This window comes from Sminthopsis crassicaudata, chromosome 4, assembly GCF_048593235.1.
Source record: "Sminthopsis crassicaudata isolate SCR6 chromosome 4, ASM4859323v1, whole genome shotgun sequence".
Taxonomy (NCBI): domain Eukaryota; kingdom Metazoa; phylum Chordata; class Mammalia; order Dasyuromorphia; family Dasyuridae; genus Sminthopsis; species Sminthopsis crassicaudata.
Window position 1 is genome coordinate 3,897,988 of NC_133620.1, and position 25,192 is coordinate 3,923,179.

At 32.3% G+C, this 25,192-nt stretch overlaps 1 protein-coding gene across 2 annotated transcripts in view; it reads right to left on the reverse strand.

Annotated features, from left to right (window-relative positions):
• LRRIQ3 (leucine rich repeats and IQ motif containing 3) overlaps window positions 1–25,192 on the reverse strand; it is a 202,109-nt gene that overhangs the window by 82,802 nt on the left and 94,115 nt on the right. For both annotated transcript variants that reach the window (XR_012481823.1, XR_012481822.1), the window contains exon 6: window positions 9,773–9,911. The gene's annotated coding sequence lies outside the window, so the exon portion shown is untranslated. The remainder of the gene's footprint in view (window positions 1–9,772; window positions 9,912–25,192) is intronic.

A 25,192-nucleotide genomic window follows, 5' to 3' on the forward strand; every position in this document is an offset into this window, starting at 1 on the left:
GATAGCTGGTGATGACTTGAGATGTAATGGATAAACTTAACATCACTGATGCTCTAAGCACTCCATAATACCTGCTTCAGCTGTATTCATGGAAGTTGAGACAAGTTGTTCTCATCTGTCCATTTCACCAGGAAAAGTCTTCACATGTTTAGAAACCTTCCTAACTCACTGACAGGTTCAAGACTCTTCAGTTCCCCTCAACTTGGTTTAGCATACCTGCTGAAATTGTTTTCGAGGATGTGTTAGCTGTGCATTCTACACTTTAGGGAGGGATAGAAGAGAGTTAAGTGGATCAAGTGAAAAGCAAAAGGGAAATCAGACTTCACATCAGAAGGACCAGTCTTCCCTGAGCACATCCTTCACCTCCTGGAATACTATTGTACAAGAAGAAAATGATTGATAGGTAGAGTTCACAAAAACCTGGAAATACTTGAACAAAGTTAAATGAGCAGAACCAGGAAAACATTGTTCATATTATCAGCAACATTATGTGATAACCAACCAAAAATAACTCATCTCCTCTCATCAGAGCAATAATCCAAGACAAGTACAAAGCAACGATGAAGGAAAATACATCCACATCTAGATAAGAATTGATGGGTTATGAATACAGAATGAAGTATATATTTTTCACATATTTTGGGTTTTGGGGGCTTTTTTCCCCTTTTGATCTGTTTCTTCTTTCCCAACTGTAGCAGTAGGGAAATATGCTGTACATGATAGTATATGTACAATGTATCTCAAATTGCCTGCAATTTTAGAAAGAGAGAAAAGGAAGAAAGAAAAGGAAGAAGAAAACATTGAAACTCATAACTTGTAAAATTGAGTGCTAATATATTGTATATATATTTTGGAAAAAGTATTAATTTTAAATAAATAAAATAAAATAGTTGTAGATTATATGAAATACTTTGAATTCTACCTACAAACTATATGAACATATAAATAGAAACTACATGAACCCAATTATAGAACACTTTTTTTACACAAAGGAAGATCTAAATAATTGGAAAAATATAAATTGTGCATGAATATACATAGCCAATCTAACAAAAATGGCGATTCTACCTAAATTAATTTATTCAGTGCCATAACATTCAAACTATCAAAAATTATTTTTACAGGAAGAAAAATAATATCAGAATTTATCTAGGAAAACAAAAGATTGTCAATGAAATTAATGGGAAAAGTGAAGCAAAATGACTTAGCCACACCAGATGTTAAATTGTATTATAAAATTTTAATCATCAAAATCATATGATACAGGCTAAGCAATAGAATGACTGATCAGTGGAATGGATTAGGTACACCATAAACAATCATATAATGACTGCAGTAATCTAGTGTTTGATAAACACAAAAACCAAAGCTTTTGGTACAAGACCTTAATATTTGATTTTAAAAAACTGCTTAGAAAATTGAAGAACAGTATGGCAGAAAATTATGTATAGATCATCATCTTACATCCTATACCAATATAAAGTCAAAATAGGCACAACATTTAGACAAAAAAGATGATACCATTAACAAATTAAGAGAGCAAGAAATAGTTTACCTGCCCTATCTATGGAGGAGGAAAGAATTTATGACTATTTAAGAAACTGAGAGTATTATAAATGTATATAAAAAAGTATATAAAAATCGATAATATATTTATTAAATTATATAAAATTTAAGTTTTTACATAAACTAAACCAATTTAAGTATGATAAGAAGGAAAGCATAAAGCTGTGGGAAAAGCATTTAAAGCAAGTATCTCTAATAAAGTTCCCGTTTTTCAAATATATAGTAATATTTCTCAAATTTATATGACTGCAAGTTATTCTGAAATTGATAAATGATCTTATATTTGATAATGAAGAAATGCTTATTCCCCTCCCCATTCCTCACTGGAATTATTTCTCTTCATGGTTTCAGAATTTGATATAATAGGTGCTTAAGAAATGCTTGTTTTCTTCCTTCAACTGTAAGTAATTAAATAAGTGTCTTACTTATTTAAAGATATAACAAACTATTAATCAATTGTTCTTTTTTTTTTCTAATCAGCTTTCCTCGTTATATTTCTCAATCTAAAACTCCCTTTTGTGGTTACTACTCCCCTGTGCGTTGTCCTCCCTTATGAAAGTGTAAGCCCCTCTGATATTTTTACTTGTATTTTCCTCTTCATGATGTTACTTTATATTAATATGTCTGTATTGATACTGCAACTACTCCCATAAAATACAATATTCTTGAAGAGGCTGTTATTAATGTCTTTGCATTTCAAGTACTTAGAATTCTGCCTTAAAAGAAAGGAATCAGAATTTATTGAATTGAATTGAATTAAGTGAAAACTGGCCTTTGAAATGAGCACTGATTCAGTCTTCTAGCCAGATACTACTGAATCTTTCAATTTTATCAAAACATTTGACAAAGGGGCAGCTAGGTAGTGCAGTGGATAGAGCACCAGCCTTCAATTCAGGAGGACCCGAGTTCAAATCTAGTCTCAGACACTTAACACTTCCTAGGTATGTGACCCTGGGCAAGTCACTTAATCCCAGCCTCAAAAAAAATAAAAAATAAATTAAAAAAAAAATTGACAAAGACTCATGCTATTCTTATGAATGTGATGAAATATTTGGAGCTGTTTTGGAGGTGTCATATGTTTAGATGTCTGAAAGCCTGGACCCATTGAGTAGCTATCAAATCTGAGACATGTTTTTGGACAGTCTCAAAGATCTGTTCTTGGCCCTAAGCTATCTAATAACTATCAAGTTTGGACAAAGGTGAAAAAAGTGTGTTCAATCCTCAAATGAAAACATATAAAATGATAAATTTGGGATCTAAAAAGATTTTAAAAATTAGAATGTTTGTCAGAATGTGGGCTTGTCTTGGGAACATATGCAGATGAAAGTAGGAAGCAAATCAGAAACATCTGGGAAATGAACATTCACTGATCTCCAAAGTGATCTATTAATATCTGATGAAATTCAATCCAACATGGATTGATTTACTCCAATTTAAAAGGAGTTCCCTTAAGACCTAAGCATATAAAGAATAAATTTTAAAATGAGTCCAGACCTTCAGAACTATATATGCTATTGGGAGATGTGACATTTAACACTGTATGAGTGTGTGTCTATTTGAAGATGGAATGGAGAGAGCACTGCCCTGAGTGATGAGAAAATAATTATCATAAGAAATACATGTGACTAAACTTATAAATAGCCAGGGAGTCTAAGATATTCTTTATTAAGCTATGTTACTAATACAGAAGTATAATAAAAAGAATATAATACTGACCTCAAATATATTGAGCTGACCCACAATGGTAAATTTATAGGAGATCATGAGGAAGAGCTATGTAGTATGGGTGGGGATGAATGCACATCAAACATAACTTTTGCATTGAGGAAGTCACATAACCATTGAAGTGAGTGTTGGAGAAAACAAAAGATTTGGCAATGCTGAAAAAGACTAGTTATTAATGTATTTTGATTGTTTTTCTCCTCAGTCTGGGTAAAGGTACAAATTTACAAATGAACAATTCAAAGAAAAGTCAAATATTTAATTGCATATTTGATAGAACCAATTGACACACATACCTGTATGTGTAGACATGTATACATGTGAATATATGTATATTATATATACATGTATATACATATAATATACATATAAGTATATTTATAGTATATATACACATATATGCATATATATACACATATATACATATATATGTACACATATATACATATATACATATGTGCAGAGCTATTTAGAGTAAAAAAATACTAAAAAGAAAAGAATCGAACATTCCAGCAATTTATGAAATCATAAGGAAGAAAAAATGCAGTTCAAATTACCTAGAGCATTGATGAAATAAATCAGCAAAGTGGAATGAATTGGATGAATTTGGAAGAAAAATGTAGGCATTGGAAAATGAAATGCATTTTACTGAAAACCACAAAAATTCTTCCAGGCCCATCTAATTTCAAAGCCATAAATGGGTTTTTAGATCAAGTCAAAGTAGGTAATCAAGATAAAATTACTAAGAATTGTATAAATCTGATCTAGGGCACTTTGATATAATGACCCTTCAATCATTAACCCCCTCAACCTTACACTTACACAGGAAGTGTCAGTTTCTTCTCAGAAATATCTTTGAGTTTAACAGCTGGCCCTTTTTGTAAAAGATTTGAATTTCTTTCTTATATAATCCCTGAACAATGTGTGCTGTCCTGAAATAACCAGGGAGGTTTGGCTGGTTCCCCAGTCATATTAACTAGAAAGTTGTTTTTTTTTTCTTTTTTTCTTTTCTTTTTTTTTTTTTTGACTAGGATAACAAAGCTTTTATGGCTAAAATTGCTGCCTGAGGTATATCATGCACTTCCAACAAAATGATGGAATTTGTATAGTTAATTCCTTATATTCTCATCCAAAAACACATCTTCTAGGCAGACAAGCTACAGTAAGAAAATTCATGGAGCTATCATGTCCCTACAAACACTTATTCCACAATGACAGGTAGTTTTATGAAAAAAGAGAAAAAAGGGAAATATTTGCTGAGGAGATATGAAAGAGAAACTGCAACTTAGGTTAGGGAGGAAGAAAATGACAGCTGGAATACAAAGTGCCTAAATTGGAGCCGAGGGTGGGTTTGGCTCCCACTAGCTAGAAAAGGACATAGGAGAAGTATGGCATAGCATATCAAAATCCACTTCATCCATTTCCTTCTCTATGCTGATCTGATAAAATACTTTAAATCGGGGGTTGTCCACCCCTTCCCCAAGTCATGGGATTTTTAAAAACTGTTAAATCTAGTCCAACATTCAAAATCTAAGTTTTTGTCTTTTTGAATGATTATGAGTTCTTTAGAATTGTTTGAGTAAAAAGAGATCAGAAGCAAATATGTAAGAGATCTGGAAGCCAAAGCTTGGATGATTTCCATCTTCTTTGCTTCCCTTTATGAAAGCTTGGTGGCCAAGTTTGCTACAAATAAAGATTACATAATCTTTATTGGGTCCTCATTGCAACAAGATAATTCTTTAACGCTCTGAGACAATCCACTTTTCCTCTAATGATGATACTTATCCAAGCCTTTCCATTCCCTCTCAAAGACACATCAACATTCCCTCAAAAATATTCCATTGACTCTCAATTATATACAAGATGAAATATAAAAATCCTCTTTGTCATTTATGGCCCTTCACAACCTGGTTCCAGTTTTCTTACACTTCATTCTTTCCAATGCACTCAACTATCCATTTAAACCATACTTTGCTACTCAGGTCACTCTATCTGCCTCTGCCTTTTTCTGGGCAGTTCCCCGTGCCGAAAATCCTCATTCTCCTGCCCTCAGCTTTTGTGACTTCCTTGATTTGTTATAAGGCTAAACTCAAAACTCACCTTCTGGAGGTTTTACTCTCAGTCCTCAGCCCTGCAGGACTGGTCCTTGAGATGTCCTTCCATTTACATTGTAGACATATTATATATGGCCATATTGTTTGTCCTATCTCTGCCCTCATTGTATGGAAGAATGTAATGCCAGAAATATTTAAGTCTCCAATAGATGTTTTTGGTTGATTCTCTACATTAATAAATTGTTTTAAAATGCTTCTTTTCCCATAAGATATTTATGAATTTGTAAAATAAAAACCCCCGGTACCGCCACTGGCCTATGGGATCTCTGGGGATAATATGCAGGTAGTGTTCTTTGTAGGACTACTGCTCAAATGAGAGAAACCGAGATAGAGAGATAGAGACAAAGAGAGGTGAGGCAGAGAGAGATAAGGAGAGACAGAGAAAGAAAGGGAAGAAGAGGGAGAGAGATTACTAGACTTTCTTCATTTTCCACATGAAGAATCTGAAAGATATATTTCAATGTCAGAGCAATCCATTTTATCTACTGAAGTGAGGTAAGAGATTGAGAAGTGAGGAAATAAAATTATTTCCTCTACTTCCCTCTCTCAATCAACTTATTAATAGAAAGAAGAAAGAAAATGGTAATGGATGAGAAAATTAAGTTCTATAGAGTTAGACTAAGGTTAGATTCAGATAAATTGAGATTTGTTTCTCCTAAAATTACCAATGAGAAAATAAAATAGCAAATTTCAATGCTTTTAGAATAAAGCTAAGTAGGAAATTAGCTATAAAATTATTTAATTATCTGTTTATGTGACATTAGTAAAATCAGTAAACTTTTCCACTAAGGTAAGTAGTCTTTGTCTCCCACCCCCCCTCCACATCCCAGGAAATCCTAAAATGTTATAAAAAATATTACCATGATGCTGAACTAACTGCCAAAAATCAGGCCATTCCTGGTGATTCTTCTATGAAGAGTGAACAAGTCTCTTGAATGAATAAGAAAAGATTGATTTGCTCTAGCTAGAAATGAGCCACATGCTCAGCAAACTCTAAGTAACTAACCTCCAGATCCAGCACAGTAATTCATAGATGTGGATTTTCTAACAGCTTTGGAGGAAGCCCCCTGGGCTTATTTAGGAGGGTGAAATAGGAACATGGGAAGGGGATTGTCTGTCCCCTAAATCATCTATCAAGCCTTAAAAATGGAATACTTAACTACTAGGAATCATAGGAGTTAGAAAAATACACTCTTTTTACCACTGATTCTTAATCTAAGCCACACTCAGAAGGGATCAACAGATAGATCTCAAGTAGTCTCTGAAATTAAATGGGTAAAAAGTAGATCTTTATTTCCACTAACATCTGACTAAAATGTAATATTTCTTTAATTCATTTTATTCTGAGAAGAGGCCCATGGGCTTTATCAGACTGCCAAAAAGATTCATACAACAAGCAAGGTAAAGAGTCCTTGGAATTTTGGTATCTCCAAGATACTTGAGACTTAAAGGTGCAGAGTTACTTGAGAACAGAAAGAGAGCTGTCCAGAGTCATGAGACTCATTATAGCACTGGCAATTGAGACTCACTGAATAAGCAGAGTACACCCAGTCAAGGGACTCACTCACAAGAGATCCTACACCTGGTGGTAAATGTGGGGATGGGGGAGGAGGGAAGAAGATGGGGAAGGCTCCCTATGATGATTCAACAAGGAATGAAAGAATATCTAAGTCCTACAATTCTTGTTTTATCAAGTATCTTGACATCCCTTTTTCCCTCCATTTATAACTCACATTGTACTCTAAATTTGTGCCGGCTCTTCCATGTGGGTGCTGTAGATTTTGGGAGGATAGTGTGACCCAAGGTCATAAAGACAACAATTTTTTTAGCTTCCCTTCTTATGTGTAATTTCAGTAAATGCTTTTAAGCCAATTGTGCCCGTAGCTGAATAGTAAAGGTAAAGCACAACTTTGGGAGTTCATAAGTCACAGTTTTAAGCAGGAGTCCCCCAGAAGCTAAGGCAGAATCTACTTACAACTTACTATCCACCCCTTCAGCGCAAGTGTGAATTGTGAAAATAGACTAGATCCTATACTGTACTAAAGTAAAAATGAGCATTTAGAAATAATTTTTAATACTCCCAGAATAATTAAGTTTGCTGATGCAAATATTATTTTCACCAATAAAGATTGCATTTTCTCTGACTCAGTGGTCAAGAGTTGCATTTCAAAGAAAAAACAAACTAAACCAAACAAATGAACATGTTCTAGGCTAATCTTATATTATGGATCTGAAATTAACTAGACTTGTCCTTATATAACAAATATACAATCTATCACTGAGTCCAACTTGACAAGTGACACAGTCACTTTCATGTTGTAAAAAAGGTATAAAACTTAAGTTAGACATTTGTAAAAACTAATTTTTTTTATTATTTAAACATTTGTTAATAGATGTTATACAAATTAAAACAATACAATTTATTAAATAATCTGTTCAATCATAAATGTATTATGTAAAGCAGAGGATCTCTCCAATTTATTCTTGTTGTTGTTGTTGTTTTATGTTATATTAAAAGCATTTATATATGTCACAATTTAGATGGAGGCTTTGAATCAATTCAGTAAATATTCATTAAGCCTGTTGTCCATAAATGACTATGTGCTAGGTACAAGGGTTTTGAAAACAAAAACCAGCCTCTCCCTTCAAGCACCTTATTTTCTATTGAAAGCTACAATCGAAAGTTACCCAAAATCTACTATTTGACAAGCCCAAAGAATGTACCTTCTGAGATAAGAACTCACTATCTGACAAAAATTTCTGGAAAAAATTGGAAAATATTATGTCACAAAATGGGCATAAACCTATATCTCACATTTCATACCAAGATAAGATCAAAATGGGTACGTGGTTAAGATACAATGAATGAAACTCAAGTATATCAGAAGAACAATGAATAGTTTACCTTTCAGATCTTTGGAGATAGGAGGAATTTATGGCCAAAGAAAACTAGAAGATATTATAAACTGTATAATGACAAACTGATTTCATTAAATTAAAAAGCTTTTGCCCAAGAAAACCCAAAAAAGATTAGAGGGGAAGCAAAAAGCTGAGAAATAATTTTACAGATAGTAGTTCTGATTAAATCCTCATTTCTAAAATATAGAGAGAATTGACACAAATTATAAGAATATAAGCCATTTCTCAATTGATAAATGGCCAAAGGATAAAAACAGATAACTTTCAGATGACAAAAATATATGAAAAAAAAATGCTCCAAATCACTACTAATTTGAGAAATACAAATAAAAACAATTCCGAATTCCCATCTACTACCTATCAGATTAGTTAAGATGATGGGGAAAAAACAGTGACGAATGTTAGAGGGACTGTTGGGGGAAATGGGATATTATTGCATGGTTGGTGCAGTTGTGAAATGACCCAACTATTCTGGAGAGCAATTTGAAACTATGCCCAAAGGGCTATAAAATTGTGCCCCTTTTCACCCAGCAATGCTACTACTGGGTCTGCATCCCAAAGAAATCATAAAAAAGGGAAAAGGACCCAGATGTTCAAACTTCTTTATAGTAGCTCTTTTTGTAGTTTTGAATTGGAAAATGAGCAGATACCCATCAATTGGAGAATGGCTGAATAAGTTATGATGTATAAAAGTAATTGAATATTATTGTTCTATAAAAATGATGAATAGACTGATTTTAGAAAGGCCTGGAAAGATTTACATGAACTAATGCTGAGTGAAACAGTCAAAACCAGGAAACCCTGTATACAGCAGTAGCAAGATTATGCTACGATCAACTATGAAAGTCTTGGTTCTTTTCAGAGGTTCATTTATTCAAGGCAATTTCCATAAATTTTGGATGGAAAATGCCATCTGCATGCAGAGAGGGAACTATGAAGACTGAATATAGATCAACATATACTATTTTCACCTTTTTTGTGATTTTTCTCTTTTGTTTTGATTTTTGTCTCCCAACATGATTCATATGGAAATATTTTAAAATAAATTTACCTGTATAACTAAAAAGAGGTTGTTTTGCTTGCAACTAGGGAAAATAGAAATATAAAATAAATATCTTTTTTAAAAGGAAAAAATTAAAATAATTGGGATTGGAGAAAAGACATTGATATTCATAATAACAAGAGTAATGTTGCAGCCCAAACTGGGAAGGTCAGCCTGCACAACTCACCCACACAGTACCTTGATAAATTGGAAACATATGTGGATGCACACACCACACACCACATATACACACCTCTACATAATTATGAGAGATGTAATTTTATCCAATATTCTCAATATATGGGTTTTTGTGTTTTGAAATTTGTGCCAGGATTCAACAAAACCATAATTTATTTTCATTCATATAATTTACTGAATGGGAAATAGGAAAAAAAAATCTGTGACTGACCTTTTATGTGCCTTAACTTTGGGAATGGTATTGGTGTTTCTATTCTCCGTAATTCTGATAAAGCTCGGGAAAGAAGGGCGTTGTGCTTCAATGATAATAATTTACATGGAATGTCTTTCCCCGTGAAGATAGACTTAACCTAAAAAAAGAACAAAACAAAATATTAAACAGACTCAAGGGATGAAAAATTTCATGTTGCTTTTAGCTGTAGGTATTTAATATTCTTAATATTCTACCATAGTTTATTGAAGGAAAACCATATGCTTTAGCATTTTAAATATTAAACTTTTGATTAGGATAATCTCTGATACCTCCATTCTTGCCCCATTTAGATATGTATATATATATATATTTTTTTTTTTTTTTGTTTTATACACTATTGCTTTGTATATAGGTAAATGAATGAATATCATTCTGACCCTATAATTTTGTGCTCTTGGACAAAACCAATACTTCTCTTATCCTCTAGTTAAGAAACATCAAAGACTGCCACTCTTTAAACAGCAAAGATACCTTATTTTTGGAGTATGTAGGTGCCACACTGGAAAGAATGTCTGGACATCTTTGTTATTCATCTTTGTAAGTTCAAATTTGACCTTAGATACTTAACTGTGTGACCCCCAGGTAAGTCACTTCATCTTATTTTTACTTGTTTAATTGTTTAAATTTCCTCATTTATAAAATGATCTAGAAAGTGAAATGGCAAAGTACTTTAGTATATTTTTTCAGAAAAAATGTTGATGGGCCTTAATAGGGGCAGAGCCATGATGGCAGAGTGAACACACATTTATTTCTAACCTTCTACCATGATCCTCATACTAATTACCAAATCCAGCCTCTGAACTAGTTCTGGACTGGCAGAATCCATGAATATTGGGAGTGCAACAAATTACCAACAGAAGATAATTTGGAAGTTCTCCAGAAAAGTTCTGTTTCAATCAGGCATGGAGAGAGGTAGGCCAAACACAAACAGGCTGAACACAGATGCCAAGTGCAGGTTATGCATCCCCAGGCAAGAGAATCTATGGGGAGGAATAAACAGCAGTGTTGACTACTCTGCCCTGGTTGCAAGCCAGTAGATCAGCAGAGAAGTTACAAAACATCTAACATAAACACAAAAGGTAAATAGTGAACCCTGAAATGCCAGAATATCACCAGACCTGGCCACACCCACCCAGCACCGGGAATGAGTCTATACTGCAGCCATTGCTACTTGTAAAATAAGCTTGTCCTAAAAGCAGATCTCAACTTAAAAAAAAATGAGTAAAAAAAGCAAAAAGAACTCTGACCATAGATAGTTTTTATGGTGAAAGAGAAGAATAGATTTCAAACCCTGAGGAGATTAAAAGCAGACTGTCTTCATATGAGGCCCCAAAGAGTGATATAAATTGGTCCCCATCACACAAGGCTCTCCTAGATGAAATTATAAAAGATCTTAAAAGAGAGCTGGAAGAAAAATGGGGAAAGGAAATGAGAGCTTTACAAGAGTGTTTGGAAAAGAAAGCACAGAAAATATCTGAAAATTTACTACAAAATAGACTTAGTGAAATGGAAGCATATAACTCCTTAAAAAATAAGAGCTGACAAAATGGAAAAAGAAAACAACTCCAAGCAATTTGGAACTATGCCCAAAATGTTATCAAACTGTGCATACCCTTTGACCCAGCATTGCTGTTATTGGGCTTATATCCCAAAGAAATACTAAAGAGCGGAAAGGGACCTGTATGTGCCAAAATGCTTGTGGCAGCCCTTTTTGTAGTAGCTAGAAACTGGAAGATGAATGGATGTCCATCAATTGGAGAATGGTTGGGTAAATTGTGGTATATGAAAGTTATGGAATATTATTGCTCTGTAAGAAATGACCAGCAGGAGAAATACAGAGAGGCTTGGAGAGACTTACATCAACTGATGCTGAGTGAAATGAGCAGAACCAGGAGATCGCTGTACACTTCAATGCTGTATGAAGATGTATTCTGATGGAAGTGGATATCTTCAACAAAAAGAAGATCCAACTCACTTCCAGTTGATCAATGATGGACAGAAATAACTATATCCAGAGAAGGAACAGTGGGAAGTGAATCTAAATTGTTAGCACTGTCTATCTACCTAGGTTACTTATACCTTTGGAAGCTAATACTTAATGTGCAACAAGAAAATTGGATTTACACACATATATTGTATCTAAGTTATATTGTAACATATGTAAAATATATGGGATTGCCTGTCATTGGGGGGAGGGAGTGGAGGAAGGGGGGGATAATTTGGAAAAATGAATACAAGGGATAATATTATTAAAAAATGACTCATGCATATATACTGTGGAAAAAAATTCTAAATAAAAAAAAGAAAGAAAACAACTCCATGAAAAACAGAATTTGTGAAATAGAAAAGGAAAATAACTCCTTAAAAACAGAATTTGTGAAATGGAAAAAAAAATCATAGAACAAAACAACTCATTTAAAAATTCAATTGGACAAATGCAAAAAAAGTAAAAAAAAAAGTAAATGAAGAAAATAAGTCAGTAAAACAAAGCTGAACAAATAGAAATGAATGACTTGAGACAATAGAAATCAATCAAGCAAAACCAAAAACAATGAAAAAAATTTTTTTTTAATGTAAAATACCTACTTGGTAAAACAACTTACCTGGAAAATAGATCTAAGAGAGATACTCTAAGGATTATTGGACTTCCAGAAAACCATGATGAAAAAAAAAAAAAGAAAGGAGTCTAGACACTATTTTTCAAGAAATCACCAAAGAGAACTGCCTGGATGTCACAGAATCAGAATGTAAAATAGCCATTGAAAGAATTCACGGAAAATTTCCTAAAAGAGACCCCCAAATTAAAACTCAAATGAATATATGGTTAAATTTCAGAACTATCAGATCAAAGGAAAAATATCACAAGCAGCCAGAAAGGAAAAAAAAATTCAAATACCTAGGAACCACAATAAGGATTACCCAGGACCTAACATCTTCTACCTTAAAGGATTGAAGGGCCTGGAATCTGATATTCTGAAAGGCAAAGAGACTTGGAATGCAGCCAAGAATAAACTACTCCACTATACTGAACAATTTCTTTCAGGGAAAAAGATGGACTTTCAATGAAACAGGTTAATTCAACTTATTTCTGATGAAAAGATCAGAACTAAATTGTAAAGGAATGAAACTCTTAAAAGGTGTGCTTGAATCAGACAATGGAGCACTTAAGGCTAATTACCTATTTGACAATGACTCTATTAGTATATGTTAGGAAAAATGTCTCTTCTCACCATCAGTGCTTACTCAATGTTTGGCATATAATCATAGGCAAGGATTAGAGAGTAGGGTGAAACAAGGGATATTTCACTTTGTGTCAAAATAAGGAGAAGAGAAGTTGGTGGCAAGCCTTATGGTGGTTTGTCTGTCTCCTTCACTTCTCCCCCTAAAGACCAAGGACTTTTATTTATCCTGACTCTGGCTGTTCCTGAGGCCTCCAGGGAGCTAGCCTGGACTTTATACTAAACAAAAAATATGACCTCCAAATATAGAACTCAAGGGAAGTATAAAAAAGGTAAAAAGAAAAGAACTCTTGAGAGGAGAGCTATATTTCTGTTATGGGTATACATACAGAGTCTACATATAATTTTATTTAATTATATTTATAATATAAAAAGAAATGAAAGGTAGAAAGGGTATTGTAACAAAAAAAGGGAAAGTGGAGGCAAAATGTGGGAAATTAACTCTCACCCAAATGCAAAGGAAACCTATTATATTTGAGGGAAAGAAAAGAGGGGGATGAGCATTGTAGGAAATCTTACTCTCATCAGATTTGGCTCAGAGAGAAAATATCAGACATATTTGGTTTCATAGAGAAACTTCAAGCACATTATAACAAAGTGGAAGGGGAAAAGGGAAAGGGTAGGCTAAATAAAAGGAAAAACAGAAATAGGGGAAATGAATAAGAAAGGGGAGAGACTGCTTGAGGCAAGTGGTGCTCATAAGTAAAATACTGGGGAAAAGGGGAAGAGGACAAGGGGAAAAAAAGTATAATTTGGAGTTAATAAGATGATAGAAAATACATAAATAGTAGTTTTAACTATAAATGTGAATGGGGTGAACTCCCCCATAAAGTGGATAGCAAACTGGATTAAAAGCCAGAATCCTATAATATGTTATTTACAGGAAACAAATTTATTTTATTTTATTTTATTTTTTAAAGGTGAAAATACTTTTTATCTGGAAGTATTGAGATTAAAAAAAAACTTGTCTTTTACATACAGACAACATACATCAGAAGTTAGAATTGAACTCAGATAGTGCTAACAAAATTTTACCTTCTATGAATTTCTAACTATCTCCTATGAATATGTTACATTTCAACTTTCTCACTTTATTTTTATTTTTTATTTATTATTATTTTTAATAGTTTTTATTTACCAGATATTTGCATGGGTAATTTTGCAACATTGACAATTGCCACACTATTTGTTCCAATTTTTCCTCTCCTTTCCCCGCCCCCCACAGATGGCAGGTCAACCAATACATGTTCAATATGTTAGAGTACAAATTAAATACAATATATGTATACATGACCAAACAGTTGTTTTGCTGGACAAAAAGAATCGGACTTTGAAATAGTATACATTTAGCCTGTGAAGGAAATCCAAAATGCAGGTGGACAAAATTAAAGGGATTGGGAATTCTATGTAATGGTTCATAGTCATCTCCCAGAGTTCTTTCACTGGGTGTAGCTGGTTCAGTTCATTACTGCTCTATTGGAACTGATTTGGTTCATCTCATTGTTGGAGAGGGCCACATCCATTAGAATTGATCATCATACAGTATTGTTGAAGTATATAATGATCTGGTCCTGCTCATTTCACTCAGCATCAGTTGATTTAAGTCTCTCCAGTCCTTTCTGAAATCATCTTGTTGGTCATTTCTTACAGAACAATAATATTCTATAACATTCATATACCACAATTTATTCAGCCAGTCTCCAATTGATGGGCATCCATGTAAGTTTTCAGTTTCTGGCCACCATAAAGAGGGCTGCCACAAACATTCTTGTACATATACATCCCTTTCCCTTCTTTAAGATCTCTTTGGGACACAAACCCAATAGCAATGCTGCTGGATCAAAGGGTATGCACAGTTTGATAACTTTTTGAGCATAGTTACAGGAAACAAATTTAAAGCAGGGTGATACATACAGAGTAAAAGTAAAAGGCTGGAGCAGAATCTATTATGCTACAAGTGAAGAAGCAAAAGAAAAAAATTACCTAATTAAAAGAGATAAGGAATGAAACTATATCTTGCTAAAGGGTACTATAAATGATGAAGCAATATCAATGCACCAAGTGGTATACCATGGAAATTTTTAAAGAAGTTAAGAGAGCTGCAAGAAGAAATAGACAGCAAAACTAGAATAGTGGGAGATTTCAACCTTGCTCTCTCGGAACTAGATAAATCAAACCAAAACAAAAACAAACAAACAAACAAACAAAAAAAACAAATAAGAGATTAAAGACACAAAAAGAATACTAGAAAAGTTAGATATGATAGATCTTTGAAGAAAATTAAATGGAGACAGAAAGGAGTAGACTTTCTTCTTGGCAGTTCATGGAACCTATACAGAAATTGAACATATATTAGGACATAAAGACCTCAAAATCAAATGCAAAAGGCAGAAATAGTATTTTTTTCATAAAATGATACAACAAAAATTATATTCAATAAAAAACCAGGGGAAATAGGAAAAAAAAAGAAAAAACAGGGGGAAAGTAATTGGAAACTAAATACTCTCATCCTAAAAAATTAATGGATAAAACAGCAAATCATACACACAATTAATAATTTCAACCAAGAGAATGACAATAATGAGAAAACCTACCAAAATTTGTGGGATACAGCCAAAGCAATAATAAAGGGAAATTTTATATCATTTGATGATTACTTGCATAAAATAGAGAAAGAGAAGATTAGTGAATTGGGCTTGCAAGTAAAAAAGCTACAGCAAGAACAAATTAAAAATCCTCTATCAAATACCAAGCTTGAAATTCTAAGAATAAAAAGAGAGACTGATAAGATTGAAAGTAAAAATAAATAATAAAAAATAAAACTAAGAGTTGATTTTATGAAAAAAAAAAAATACATAAACCTTCAAAAGTTAATTTGATTGGAAAAAGGAAAGGGAAAATCAAATTGTTAATCTCAAAAATGAAAAGGGAGAACTTTCCACCAATGAAGAGGAAATTAGAGCAATAATTAGGAGTTACTTTGCCTAACTATATGCAAATAAATTTATTAACCTAAGTGAAATGAAGGAATAACTACAAAAATATAGATTGTTCAGATTAATAGAAGAGAAAATAAATTACTTAACTAGCCCTATTTTAGAAAAAGAAACTATTAATCAACTCTCTAAGAAAAAATCCCCAGGACCAGATGGATTTACATGTGAATTCTAACAAACATTTAAAGAATAATCAACTCCAATACTATATAAACTTTTTGAAAAAAATAGGGAATGAAAGACTCCTACAAAATTCCTTTTATGACACAGACATGGTACTGATCCCAAAACCAGGTAGGATGAGAAGAGAAAGAAAATTATAGACCAACCTCTTTAATAAATATTGATGCACAAATATTAAGTAAAATATTAGCAAAGAGATTACATAAAATCATCTCCAGGATAATACATTATAACCAAGCAGGATTTATACCACAAATGCAGGGGTGGTGCAATATTAGGAAAACTATTAGCATAATTGACTATATCAATAAATAAATTAGCAAAAACCATATGATTTTCTCAATAGAGGCAGAAAAATCATTTGATAAAATCCAACATTCATTCCTGTTAAAAACACTAGAGTGTATAGGAATAGTCAGTAGCATCTATTAAAAACCATCAGCAAGCATCATATATAATGGAGATAAACTGGAACAATTCCCAATAAGATCAAGGGTGAAACAAGGTTGCTCACTGTCACAATTACTGTTTAATTATTGTATTATAAATGTTAGCTTTGGTAATAAGAGAAGAGAGATTAAAGGAATTAGAATAGGTCATGAAGAAACCAAATTATCACTCTTTGCACATATAATATATTTAGAGAATCAACTAAAAATCTATTAGAAATAATCCACAACTTAAGCAAAGTTGAAGAATAGAAAATAGATCTACATAAATCATCAGCTTTTTTATACATCACTAACAAAATCCAACAGCAAGAGATACAAAGAGAAATTCTATTTAAAATAAGTGTGAATAACATAAAATATTTGGTAATCTCTCTGCCAAGAGAAAGTCAAAAACTATATGAGCAAAACTACAAAACACTTTCCACACAAATAAAGTCAGATCTAAAAAATTGGAAAAATAGCAAGTGCTCTTGAATAGTTCCAAGAAATATAATAAAGTTGACAATACTACCTAAACTAATCTATAGTTATTTAGTGCTATACCAATCAAACTCCCAAGGAACTATTTTATTGACCTAGAAAAAATAACAACAAAATTCATCTGGAATAACAAAAAGGTCAAGAATCTCAAGGGAATTAATGAAAAAAAAAAATCAAATGAAGGTGGCCTAGCTGTACCAGATCTAAAAGTATATTATAAAGCAGTGGTCATTAAAACAATTTGCTACTGGCTAAGAAATAGAGCAGATGGTCAGTGGAATAGATTGGGTTCACAGGATAAAATAATCAATGACTAGTAATCTAGTGTTTGACAAACCCATAGACCCCAGCTTTTGTAATAAGAATTCACTATTTGACAAACACTGCTGGGAAAGTTGGAAACTAGCATGGCAGAAACTAGGCACTGACACATACATAACACTATACACCAAGATAAGGTCAAAATGAGTTCATGATCTAGACATAAAGAATGATATTATAAACAATAAGATAGTTTACCTCTTAGATACGTGCAAGAGGAAGGAATTTGTGACCAAAGAAGTACTAGAGGTCATTATTGATCACAAAATAGATAATTTTGATTATATTAAGTTCAAAAGTTTTTGTACAAACAAAACTAATGCAGAAAATATTAGAAAAGAAGCAACAAACTGGGAAAACATTTTTACATTCAAAGGTTGTGATAAAGGACTCATTTCCTAATTTCAAAAGCCAAATTATCTAGTAACATTTTAACATAAGATGATTTGGCCTTATAAAGAATGCAACCTTTTTTCAAATTCTTAATTTTATCAAAATCAAAAGGATTATATCTTTTCCTTTTTTTGACCTGAAGAGTCAAGCTCTTCAATCACAGGGTATGCATCTATAAAATCACTTACATCTTGTCCTTCTCTCTAGCCTTAACCAATGCTGAAGGTAGATGTGGGAATGAATCAGACTCTGCCTCCAAGAGTATGGGATTGTGGGTTTCTCAGAATTCAAACCTAGGCTTTTCCTTTATTCTTGTCAATCTCTTGGACTTGCAAATCCATTGAATCCTGGCTCTGAATCTCCTCGAGCTTCCCTGAAGTTCCTCCCTTGACTCAATCCTGACTCTGAATCCTGGCTTTTTATATCCTTCCAGAGAATGCGTTTGTGGGTATTCCCTGGGCTTGTGAGAGCTCCTTAATAGTATTGTCTCTTAAAATTGTGAATCTCATGTGTGGACCAATGAATGAACTCCTTTAAAGGTTTGAACTCCTTTAAAGGTGTGAACCAAGTACATATCCTTGTCTCAAGTTCTGGCCCATAACATCTCCTTGTAGGATCAGATTAACCATGCTAAATTAGATAATTATTGTCTCTTATCCATTCCAGTGACTTAGTACCTTGTAAGAATCCTAACAGGCTACCTTACTAAATTATAAGTTAAAAATAATTCAGCAATATGGCATTACTTACCAAAAAGGCTAAGGTGATTTTAAGCTACATCAGGCCCAATAAAGGATCTAACATTAAAATGGTGATAATCCCATTTTCTTTTGCCCTGTTTGATTTAAATCAGCATATAGGGATTGATTGCCTACAAATTTCACAACACTGCTTTGAGGACCAGAAATACAAAGATGAAAGAAATCATAATTATTATCATCCAAGAATTTAAAATGTATTAGAGGGGATTAAATAGAGATATAAATGATGTTATCATGAACCATTAACCATACTAAGTCTCATTCTTCTCTTTGTTTAAACAAAATGTGGATAAGTTCCAATGATCTCATGATGAAGAAAGCCATCTACATCCAGAGAGAGAACTCTAGGAACTGACTGTGGATCACAACATAACATTTTCACTCTTTTTTGTTGTTGTTTGCATTTTGTTTTGTTTCTCTTCTTTCTTCCTTTCTTTTTGATCTGATTTTTCTTGTGCAGCAAGATAATTGTATAAATATGTGTACATATATTGGATTTTACATATATATTTTACCATGTTTAATATATAATGGATTACTTGTTATCCAGGAGAGGGGTGGGGGAAGAGAAGAAAATTTGGAATACAAGGTTTTGCAAGGGTCAATGTTGAAACATTATCTATGCATATGTTTTGAAAATAATAAATTTTAATTTTAAAATGTGGATAATAAAAACTATAGTTGTCTATCTTATTTGGTTGTTGAACTAAATGAAAATAGAAAACTAGATCTATGATTTCACTGATAAAAGGAACTCCCAAGACAATTTTCTTTACCAATACTTGTTGGTTCTTTCTCTTCATTTTAAAATCTAATTCAGATTAAGTCAACTCAACCAGCATTTTAAGTCTATCCTAAGAGGTAGATATCATAACTATACAATATAAATTACAATATAAAATGAGTAAAAATCAGAGAACATTTCCATGTACAAAGCAAAACATGAGAGGATTTAATATAAAAAAGAAATGTTAATTTTATGAAAACCTATATAATAAATCCAACACATCATTGTTTTAAAAGCCACCCAGATTTTCTCTTCTTTTTAGCTTTTCTTTTTTCCCTGACATGTGCTTTGTATTTTACTTTTTTTTTCTCCTTCCCTGCTTCCCCCCACTCTAGAGGATACAACTAAATACCAATGCAAAATGCATTATATATATATATATATATATATATATATATATATATATATATATATATATATACATATATATACATATATATACATATATATATATACACATACATATATATATATATATACATATATATACATATATATATATACACATACATATCATTTTTTATATCACAGAAATATTTTATTACAACCATATTCTATCCAAGTTGTTTTCCCTAATTTTTTTGCTTTTCTTCTTTTATCAGTTAATTAGTTTCATTTTTAAAAGGAATGTTTTATTTAAAATAATCAAAATTATTCATTTTACACTTCAAAAGTCATCTTAGTTTAAGGTGCTATTGAATCTCCTCCTTTTTTACATTTTTTTCTCTTTAGTTTCTTTGAAATTCTTGGATTTTTGTTTTTCCAAATGAATTTTATTATTTTTAATGACTTATTTGTCATTGAATAGATTAGTTGAAATTTATCAGTTAATTAGTTTCATTTTTAAAAGGAATGTTTTATTTAAAATAATCAAAATTATTCATTTTACACTTCAAAAGTCGTCTTAGTTTAAGGTGCTATTGAATCTCCTCCTTTTTTACATTTTTTTTCTCTTTAGTTTCTTTGAAATTCTTGGATTTTTGTTTTTCCAAATGAATTTTATTATTTTTAATGACTTATTTGTCATTGAATAGATTAGTTGAAATTAGTTAAAATTCATTTTTTAATTTAAGTTGACTCTACTCATGAATAATGAATAATTTTTCTAAGTATTTAAATCTATTTTTGTTTGTATGAAAAGTATTTTGTGTTTATGTTCATATGTTTCCTGTGAATGTTTTGGCAAGGATCCTTTCAGGTTATTTTATGCTGTCTAGTTACTTTAAATGTTCTAAAACAATATGGAATAAGATTGGTGGCACAGAGTGTAGTTTCCTATTTTTGTTTTTAAATCTTATTTTAAAATTATAACTATTCCTTTTTTACATAATAAATTCTACTCTAGTTCTTTATCTCTGTGTGAGTCTCTCATTTTTGTTATGTTCCTTGAAAATGGCATAGTTGAATTCACTTCTGTTTTATGGGTAAATTTATCCAATTCACATTCTAAGTTAGAATTACTTCTTATATATTTTACTCTGTCCTATTATTAACTATTCTTTTTGTCCTGTTTTCCCTTTTTCTCCTTACTCATCTAATTAACTTCTAAGCACTAACTTTTCCTATATATTTTACTCAAAACTTTAAAAATACCCTTTTTCTCTCCACCAATCCCCTAGCTTTCAAATGACTTCTCCCTTTCCCCACTCCTGATTTTTAATTTAACTCTCTTTTAAATGTTCCTTCCTATCCTATCCCCTAAAGTCTCTTAATTTTTTTTCTAAATCTAGAAAAAATTTATATTTTTTAGATGTATATGTTGGAGCAGCTAGGTGGCGCAGTGGATAGAGCACCAGCCCTGAATTCAGGAGGACCCGAGTTCAAATCTGGTCTCAGACACTTAACCCCAGCCTCAAAAAAAAAAAAAAAAAAAATAGATGTATATATCATTCCCTCTTTAGCAGTACCAATTCCCTCCCCTTGCTTCTTCTATATCAATTTATTTTTATGTCTTACATGCAATAATTTCTCATTTTTTTTATTTCTCCCTATGACTTTTTTAGAATCATTCCATTATACACATAGTTCAGTCCAAGCTTTTCTTTCAAGCTACCCAAATAATGACAATCATGAGAATATTGCAAACATTTTCATAGTACACAATTTGACCTTATTAAGTCCCTTTGGTCTTTAATGTTTACCTTCTATTTCTCCTAGACATTATATGTTGAATTTTCCATCAAATTCTTCTCTTTTGTCACAAATAACTGAAAGACTTTCAATTTCTTAAATGTCCTTTTTTTTCATTCATTTTTATACTTAACTTTGCTAGATAAGTTACCTTTCGTTGTATTCTTTAGCCCTATGAAATAAAGTGTTTCAAGTCTTATGGTCCTTCAGCACACTAGCTTCTAGGTCTTGTGTATTCCTGATCATAGTTCTAAGGTATCAATTGTTTTCTTGTTGCTGGCAATATTTTCTCCTTATCCTGGGAGCTTTAAAACTTGGTCATAATATTCCTGTAAAGTTTTCCTCCCATAATTTCTTTCAGGTGGGGATAAATGAATTTTTTTTCTATTTTTGCTTTATCTTATTCTTCTAGAATTTCAGGGCAATTGTCTTTTTTTTATTAATTTTATAATTATACATTTTTTGACAATATATATGCATGAGTAATTTTTTATAACATTATCCCTTGTATTCATTTTTCCAGATTTTCCCCTCTCTCCCTCTACTCCCTCTCCCCTAGATGACAGGCAATCCCATACATTTTACATGTTTTACAGTATAACCTAGATATAATATATGTGTGTAAATCCAATTTTCTTGTTGCATGTTAAGTATTAGATTCCGAAGGTATAAGTACCCTGGGTAGATAGACAGTAGTGCTAACAATTTAGATTCACTTCCCACTGTTCCTTCTCTGGGTGTAGTTGTTTCTGTCCATCATTAATCAGCTGGAAGTGAGTTGGATCTTCTTTATGTTGAAGATTTCCACTTCCATCAGAATACCTCTTCATACAGCATTGAAGTGTACAGTGATCTTCTGGTTCTGTTCATTTCACTCAGCATCAGTTGATGTAAGTCTCTCCAAACCTTTCTGAATTCATCCTGCTCCTCATTTCTTACAGAGCAATAATATTCCATAACCTTCATATACCATAATGTACCCAACCATTCTCCAATGGATGGGCATCCATTCATCTTCCAGTTTCTAGCCACTACAAAAAGAGCTAGGGCAATTGTCTTTAATAATTTATTATGATATTGTATCAAGATTCTTTTTAATTGTAATTTACAGTATAATTCTACCTATGTGAATATTTTCTCTCCTCAATCTGTTCTCCAGATCAATTATTTTTCTGATGAGATATTTAACATTTTCTTCTACTTCATTTTGTTTTTGTTTTATTGTTTTTGGTATCCTCTAATGCCATTAATTTCTCCCTTACTCAATTCTAGTTTTCAAGGAATTAATTTTCTTCCTCAAGTTTCTGGCTTCCAGTTGGCTGATTTTTTCATAATTTTCTCAATTTTCTTGGATTTATCTTTTTTTTTAATTTCCCCTTTAATTTTCTTATTTTATTTTGAAATCCTTTTAAAAATTCTACCAAAAAGTCCTTTGGGGCTTGTGGCCACTTAATATTTTTCATTAAAAAAAGGAGTTCCATTTTTAACTCCATTATCTTTCTCTGAATATGAACCCAGAACTTTCCTATCCCCCTAATAGCTATCAATGGCTGAGTTCTTTCTCCTTTGCTTCCTCATTTTTATTTTCCTTTTGTTTTTAGGGAATTTATTATTATTATCATCACATTCTGGTCCCAAGGTTTGAAGAATGATAACTCTAAACATCAAATTTTTTTTAAGTTTTTGTTCTTTTTTTATTTTCAAAACATATGCATAGATGTTTTTCAACATTCACCCTTGTAAAACCTTTTATTCCAATTTTTTCTTCCTCTCTTTCCCATACCCCCTCCTCTAGATGGCAAGTCATTCAATATAGTCTTTCTTACTATCACTTTCTGAACCCTGTCTATGGGCCCCACCTTAGGCACTTCTTTTTCTCCTCAAGCCATTCCTATGCTCCCCAATCCTTCTTATAATCTCTCTGATGGCTACAAATTTCACTGTTTTCCCTTCCCTGGAACTGAAATCAGAGACTACTCTCTTGTAAATGTCCATATTTATCAGGATTTCTGCCTCTTTGCTACTACCATATTCACCAGGTCTGTGCTATTCTCTTTGCCCCTGTAGTCACAGATCTTGTCTGGTCAGAAAGGCTGTTCTTGACATCCCTCAACAAGGAAAGAGCCTTCAAGTTTCTACTCAGTCCTTGGTCTCCCTTACTGCCAGTAAAATGGAAACTTCGTGAGGCTGAGGCTGCCTCCCAGGCCAGCCCAGTTTTTGGTCCTGGAATATCCCCAGGTTGTCTTTGAAGGACAACTGCTTTACCCTGACTTTTAAACTTTATTTCTGCTGCTGCACATTGACTTTGAGGTGATGTTTTGTCTTTTTCTGAAAAAAAAATTATGGAGCCCAAAATTATATGACTTATTCAGTCATTTCTCTGGAATCTCTTTATAATACAAAGCAGAAAAATAATCAAAGAGATATAAAGGTAATGATAGCAAGAGATATTTAAAAGAGCTGTTCATTCTGGCTAAGTTCAGAGAACAACATGAAAAAGATTATGCTTTGGGGCCAGAAAATGAAATAATTGAAGGAGGGAAGGGAATATATTCCATGCAGATTTTTAATCTATTTTTTCTCAGTGCATGTAAATTCCTTAAATACAGCATGTTCTTCATTTTTGTTCTTCTATTCCTAGCATCTAAAAGGTTCTTGGACATAATAGTTACTTAATGAGAATTAGCTGAATTGAATTGAACATGAAGCAAAAATGAGCAGCCTTTTTGAAAGTAAAAATAGTAGGATTTGGGAAATAATATTCTCTTAGAATAAAGTAGAGGTAAGACTCAGAGACACTGATACTGTATCTGGAGCTGTGTCTCACATTTTAGAAAGATTATTGACAAATTGGACCACATTCAAGGGTAAGCAGCCAGAATGGTGCAGGGAAACCAAACTATTCCTTAATGTTCAAAAAATCTGGCCCAAAATGGAATGTGCTGATATACTTTTCAACATTCCTTCTATCAAAGCTGTATGACTCAGGAATTGTGATCAGCAAGATCTCTTCTTCTCATAATGGAAAATGCTGTCCACATACAGAAAAAGAACTGAGAGAGTAGTCTGAACACAGATTGAAGTATAGTATTTTCACTTTATTTTTGTGGGTTTTTTGCCCTTTTTGTTCTGTTTTGTTCGAACATAGAAATATGCTTTACATGATTGCATATATATACATATATATGTATATACACACACACACACATATATATATATATATATATATGTGTGTGTGTATATATATACATATATATATATATATACATATATATATATATATATATATATATATATGTACAAAATCTATATCAAATTGCTTACCATTTTAGGGAAGGGAAGAAGAGGAAGGGACAGAAGGAGAAAATCTAGAACTCAGATTTGTTTTAAATGTATGTTAAACATTATCTTTTTATGTAATAGGAAAACCATCCAATTTATTTTTTAAAAAAACATTTGCACTTTGGGTAAAGTTTGACACAGATGACCTCTGATGTCTAGATGTCTCCTAGACTGAAGTTAAATTGTTCTATGAACTTCCTACTTCCATTTAACAGATGTATACTCTATAGCCTACTTCATTAGGTACCAATATGGGGCAAGTGTGGGGAATCTCTAAATGGAGTAATATATGTA